The sequence below is a fragment of the Belonocnema kinseyi genome, chromosome 3 (genome assembly GCF_010883055.1).
Source record: "Belonocnema kinseyi isolate 2016_QV_RU_SX_M_011 chromosome 3, B_treatae_v1, whole genome shotgun sequence".
In the NCBI taxonomy this organism is placed as follows: domain Eukaryota; kingdom Metazoa; phylum Arthropoda; class Insecta; order Hymenoptera; family Cynipidae; genus Belonocnema; species Belonocnema kinseyi.
In genome coordinates, this window is record NC_046659.1 from 77,338,568 (window position 1) to 77,345,781 (window position 7,214).

Consider the following 7,214-nt stretch of genomic DNA (forward strand, 5'->3'; position numbering starts at 1 on the left):
ACAATCACTGGTGAATATTATGCATCATTATTAGAGCAGCTGAAAGAAGAAATTTTAAAAAAACGACCACATTTGGCGAGAAAAAAAATTCTCTTTCATCACCGCAACGCCCGAGTTCACACATGCTTCGTTTCAATGGCTAAAATTGAAGAACTAAAATTCGAATTGGTCTAACACCCACCGTATTCACCAGATTTAGCCCCCTGTGACTTTTTCTTATTTCCAAACTTGAAAAAATGGCTCGGTGGACAGAGATTTCCAGACAACGAAGACGTCATTGCCTCTGTAAGTGCTTATTTTGAGGAACTTCCGAAAACGCACTTTTCTGAAGGATTAAAAAAACTTGAAAAGCGATTGACCAAGTGTATAGAGCTCCAAGGAGATTATGTTGAAAAATAAAAAAAAATTTACCCAAAAAAATTGTTTTTATACTTCATTCTAAGGACTTATTGAACTACCCTCGTAGATTCGAGAATTTGGTTAAAAATGCAACTGCTTGTTTCAAATATTCCGAGAATTCAATTTTAAATCGTCACCTTGTTGTATAAAAAGATTGTTTACTCTCTGAAATCCGCTGTGAAAAGGGAACATCATTTAGCATCATATAACCAGCTATAATCTTGGTCTTTGAATTAAAAAAACCTGTTCCGTATTTTAGAGGCCATAGAATTCACAACAAATTAGGTTAGATTAACGAGGATCCTGAATCTTGAAGAGAACGTCTTTTTTGCATTCTCGGCTTTTCTTTCTATCTGACAGTAGGGTCCATTTTTGGTTTCGAAGTGTCATTCTACTCGAATGAGAAATTACGAAGGAACTACTTTACCCCAAATGAGATTCTCCATCTCCTATGACAATGAAGAGAGCTCACAAGACGTCAGGTCGTTTCAAAAGTAAACTTCTTTTGTTATTTATTTTGCACAATAATTTATTAAGCTTAAAAAAATTTAACTTCAAACTTCTGCACTATGTTCAAGGTGTAAGGGCCTTTGAAATTTAAAATCTTCTCATTCAAAAATGGTCGGAGAAAAAAATTGTTGAAATCCAAATCTTCCAAATTACGCGAAGCAGTGGGAATTGTGAAAATTGTGAAAAATGTTCAGTTTAGCAACGTTAAATTTGAAATATTTTAACTGAAACAGTTTTTTCAATCTCAGATTGTAAAAATTTGAGCGTTTCAACATTTTTTTGAATAAAGCGTAGACAACCAAAAAATTTGAAACGTTTAAAGATGTAAATGGAATCAAATTTGATTTTTTAATGTGTAAAGGCATTTCAATTGTAAATAAATATTTCTTAGTACAATTTAGTTTCCATTTAAAATAAAACTTTTGTTGAACATGATAAAATTCTAAAAATAGATTTTTTAAATAAAATATAATTGAAGAATTCATTATTCGGTTTCCTGGTGTATACTAGATTGAAAAATTACATGAAATTGCGAATGGTTTTAAAATATTTCAAATAATGCCATAGGTTATACAAAATTCTGTGTGGAAAATCATTATCATAGAAAAAATTTGTAAGACCATCAGTATTGAAATAAATAATACAAAAATATTAAGGGAATTGATACGTCAACTCTTTCACAAAATAATTGTTTCAAAAAAAACTTTGATCCACTCGATTGCTTTTCAGATTGAATGAATATATTCAAAACTGAATTACTTTTAAACATAAAAAATATTTTCGAATCAACATTTATAATTTCATTTCTATTATTTTGGACACACTTAAAATTACATTGTTTTAATATTGACAATGGGCATACAATTTTAAGGTTTAAGACGGATCGAACGTTGGCGGTATATCATAGGTAAATATAATTATAATTACCACAGCACAAAATATTATTGCGGCTACTAAATACAGATTCGAGATGAATAATGTTTGATTTACGGGCAGTAAACAAAATTTTTTTTAAGATAATTACTGCAGGTCAAAGTTTAATGCAGTTTTTCCTAAGTTTCCCTTGTACAAATGTATCTTCATAATAAAGTTCAAGAAGTTAGAATAAATTACAATAATGCGAATATTGTAATTTTTTTAGAAATTGTTTCTGAAGCTGGTAAAAGTTTTCTAACTCCAGAAAAGGATAGAAGTTTCTAATAATGTTTAAAATCATTTTCTAAAGTTTTCTAACGATTTTTTATATAATTAGCAGAGAAAAATATACTGAAAACTAATATTTTTTACTTAAATTCGGATAATTTTATAATATTAGCAAATATTTAAAAAAGTATATAAACCTGGGTTAGTTTAAAAAATGATTTTACGTAGTTTAGTGAAAGAGGGTTAATTTTGTTCAGTACATAAATTTGAAAATGTATTCCAAAAGGACCTATTTTTAACAATTTTAATTAATTGTTAGACAATGAGAACTTAATTTTTACAACCTAAGTTAGCGATAATAATTGAAAGTAATTGAGTAAATGAAATGAGCCGTGATTGATTAAAAAGGGATAATATCCTAATTTTAAAATTAACTTGTGTAAACTATACTGAACGTTGAGCCGTAGAACTTTTTATTGAAAAGAGAAATTTTTCATATGTTTTATTCTTTTTTTTTGAGTGAAATAAAGAACGTATTAGTTAGGTAGTTAAGTTAGGTATTATCTAAAACATAAGATATCTGGGAATAAAAGGTTTCAAGGATTTTAAAAAGTAAAAATATTAATTTTTTTGTAAAAAACATTACTTTTCACGAAAAGAGTTAAAAACTTACGAAAAATAATTATTTTTTCTTACTGTAACTACTTACCAATTTTTCAAAAATGGATAGATATTAATCAATCATGGCTTATTTTCTGGAGGAAAAAATTCCCTATAACTTTATTATTTCCAATTTGGAAAAAAGTGATTGATATTGAAATGCAGTTATTTTTTGTTGTTGTTAAGTTTGTGTTTTAAACACTTTTTATTGATTTCAGCTATATCTGATAAAAAAATGGTGCAATTGTATGTCTCGAAAATCTCGTTAAATTAATGTAATCAGAATTTTTCCAAAAGGACTTTAACGCAAAATTATATAATTTCAAAGAAGAAATAAATTTGGTAAAATTAGGAAATTACCAATTTCAAACAAAAATATTCATCAGGATTTCCTAATTTCAACAATTATAGGTTCTGTTAACGTTTTATACCAAAAACAATTATTTTTGATCACAAAATTATTATATTGCAAAGATTATATTTTTTTCAATAATTTACGTTTTTTTTGGTTTTGCTAACGTTTTTTTCAAATTTAAGGGTTTTTGGTTGGAAATTGGTATTTTTAATAACATGTAAAAATATTTCAGAGAAGATTCGCAACTTTAAACAATTTAAGGTTATTTTTGCGTCTTACACCAAAAATTTGTATTTTGAAATAAAAATTAGTGTAGGTCGAACAACATTTGTAACCTAAAACAAAACTCAGATTATATTAACATTTTTGACTGGAAATCAGTGATTTTTAACACCAAAAAAATATCGAAGAAGATTAACAGTTTGGACTGATCTTATGTTATTGTTTTTGTTGGAAATTATTGGCATTTTTAATAAAAATGATAAGATTTCAAAGAATATTAAAAAATTTAGATTAAAAGTGTTTAAGCTTTAAGAATTTCGAATTGTATTAGTATTATGCGGCAGAAATTAAAATTTTATTTAAAACCTATTATATTTCAAAGAATATTATTAGTTTTTGAACAATTTTAAGTTATATTAGCGTTTTGGACCAAGAATTTATATTTTAAAATAACAATCATCTTAATCTGTGGAAGATTACGAATTTTAAAAAGATTTTCGATTGTGTTGGTCACTTTCTATGGAAATTTGTATTTTTAATTTTTTAAATATATACAGGATGTCAAAAAAGTCCCAGAAGGACTGAAAGTTTCCTCAGGTAAGATATTTTTCAGGGAGGTCATCGTCATTTTTTAAGTAACTTTAACGAGGAATTCAATGGTGACCTTTATTTTGATCTTAACAATGGACCTTCAAGATTTTTCAAAGTCAACTTTAACAAAAAATTGAAACGCCCTTTTTCCATTGGCAATCAATAGAGCGCGAAATTTTAGGCCAAATATGTACCTAGGTTATAAGAACATTGTAACCTTGAAGGCCACTTTAAGGTAATTTAAACTTAAATGAGAGCTGCATACCTCTGGGTCAAGGTCAAATAGAACCTATGACCAGAGTACATATTCGAATGTATACATACCTTGTTTAAGTTTAGATGATCGCAGAGTGACCAAACATTAAAAAAATTAAAAACAACAAACTAACAAAATCAAATAAGCCAAATCAACAATAAAATCCAAATTAAAAAAACCATTGAAGTTAGAGCATGATATGTAATATTAGAACAGTTTCAAGTTATAATAACATTTTTTACAGGAAATCCGTTGGTTTTGAAAAAAAAAGATTTCGAGGAAGATTTACAATTCTCAATCATTTTTTAATGTCATGATATTGTTATTCTTCAGAAATAGTTAATGTTTTTTTTTTAAATTAAAAATTATAGGATTTCAAAGAATATTCACAATTTCTCAATAACTTTATGCCATTTTGGTGTTTTTGTCGTGAAATTTGTGTTCATAAAGAAATATTATTAGATTGAAATCCAATATTTTTTGTTTGAAATAATAACAAAACATGGGTTTTAAAAGATAAATCGTAGTTTAAACAAGATTAGGAAAATCTTACAAGTTTTGGACTATCTTAGTGCTTTTCTTTGGAAATTTATATTTTCAAATTAAAGCAATTAGACTTAAAAGAAAATTCACAACTTCTTCAAAATTTTAGATTGTTAGATTGCGCGCGCGGGTCGCAAGTTTGAGCGCACCTAGGGCGCGCGACGGTTGAATCTCGCGCTTCGCGCTCGATAATAGGTTACCTCGCGCTTCGCGCTCGGATATTTATTCTTCACATTTGGAATACTTGAAAAAAACTTTATCAAAAAGATCTCTTTTAGATGGCAGTATTTATATGCGTCTTCATATTCTGAATTGTCTACTTAATTAAGTATAGTAAAAGATTAAGTTTCTCAAAGCTCTGTAGGCTTTGACGTACACATTCTCATCGTGACACTCGCGCTACGCGCTCGATTTCCGACAGACATTTGTAAACAGGTTTTGTTGGATTTTTTTCTCGTAACTTTCGTCGTTTTCCAACATTTTTTTTATCTTACTTTTTTCAACGTTATTTTTCACGAATAAAACAAAAAGTACGCGTCCTATCAAGAAGTGATTCTTAACGAAATTGTAGATCTTTTTTGGGATAACCATTTTTGTTAATTCATCTTTTTTTGTATCCTACATAGTTTGTCCACAAAATAGCATTTTTTATTTTCCATTATTTTTTGTGCAATCAAAATTTCAATTTTCGATTTTTGAAGAAAATCCAAAAATTGGTTATGATAATCTTGTAGAGATTTCAAATAGAAATGTTTTTCTTTTGTTGACTTTTTTACATATCGTGCGTTTTTCGGCTTTAAATTTTGATTTTCGGTTGAATAAGGATAAATTGTGTGTTCTTTTCAATACTATAAATATCCGTACATCGAATTTTCAAATTCAGAAAAAAGTAGTCTCAAAAATTTTCAAAAGGCGCTCACTTTTTGAATTTTTATCAAAAATGGCTGGTTAACGAACTCGTCCTTTCTTTTAGGACCTATAAAAAGTGTGCCAAAGATGGATTTGATTCGTTCATTTTTTCGAGAGATATCGTGTTTACGGACGGACGGCCGGACGGACAGACAGACAGACGCCATCGTGAAAACCTGATTTTCGGATTCAGGGGGTCTCGAAACGTGGAGATCCGTTGAAAAAGTATGATGTCAAATTTCCGACAATTCTAATACTTTCTAAATCATAAATGATGAGAATGTAAAAAAATTAGGTTTCAGAGAAGATTTATAATCTTAAAGAATTTGTTCTTAATTTAGTGTTTCTTGTCCAAAAATGCACATATTAATAAAAATTATTATATTTTAAAGAATATTTACAACATTTGAGCAATAATAGTTTGTACAAGTATTTTGATCAAAAATTGATATTTTTAACAAAGATTCAATCATTTTATCGTACAATAATATGATATATTTAATATCTAGTTAAGATATCAATTTCCATCTATAATGAAAACTATTGTTTTTGCTTTTCTTTCTTATTATTTCAGATAAAAGATCATGCGAAATAGAAAAAATTTAGTATTGGTATTAAATTTATGTTTTAGATTACAAATTGCGTAAGACTACTGTTAGTAGTATTAAATACCTATAACTTGGAATGTGACTGCAAGTTACTTTAGAGAATTGGAACTGTAACTCCTTTTTTTACAATAATAACTTACCCATCCCAACATTGCAAATTTGACCTCGACCTCTACCTATTAACAATAGGTAAGCATTTAGTAAGCAAATATCCATTTCTTCACTCTTCAAATCAAAAAAGAAACTTGGCATCCGGAAATTTAACGGGCTTCAATAAATTTTTAGTTACGTTCACCAATTATTTTTGGAATTATTGAGCAAGAGTTATTGTCAGTGATGAAAAGACGATTCAATGCCACCTGTAAACTCTTCACTTCCCGGACACATTGGACTCGAATTAAAATACAAATTTTAATTGCCATTCTCTTACCCTCGGGGCTTCTTCTGACGTTAAGCTACACGTAGATACTTAGACACCATCCGGTTACCATGAAGAAGATCATTCACCACAAAAAATATCCGGGATTTTCCACATTAGAATTTCACATTTACTTACATATATGCGATATTAATCGGGCTGGAAACAGAGTCTAATGTTTTGAGTGACTAATCATTCTAGTTAGGATTTTCACATTTAGCGTCCACGTGACTAAAAATTAATGGCTTATCTGAATTAGGTGAGATTATATCAGTGTGACACGTGGGAAAATAAATGTTTCTTTACGACGGAAAATTTTTGGTTAATCTGACAAGCTAAATTCGTTGCGAGGACATTAGAAGACCAACGAAATCTCCTTTCGAATATTACGTAAAGCGATTTTCTTTTATTTATTCTTTTATATAATTTTATTTATGTACGAGCAGTAAATAACCGCGATCGTAAAAACGGGTGACCTTTTAAAAATTAACCTTGACTTTGAAAGGTTATAGCACGGTCCAGAATGTAGATAACAATTTTTTACATTCTCATCAGAGAAGGTATTAGATTTGAGTCAAATGAACCACCCCACCTCTAGTT

At 28.7% G+C, this 7,214-nt stretch overlaps 1 protein-coding gene across 1 annotated transcript in view; it reads right to left on the reverse strand.

The window, feature by feature from the left end:
* The window catches only part of LOC117169889 (neprilysin-2-like), a 65,600-nt gene extending 58,648 nt beyond the window's left edge, over positions 1-6,952 (reverse strand). The window contains exon 1 of the mRNA XM_033356398.1: positions 6,627-6,952. The gene's annotated coding sequence lies outside the window, so the exon portion shown is untranslated. The remainder of the gene's footprint in view (positions 1-6,626) is intronic.
* Between the last annotated feature and the right edge of the window lie 262 nt (positions 6,953-7,214).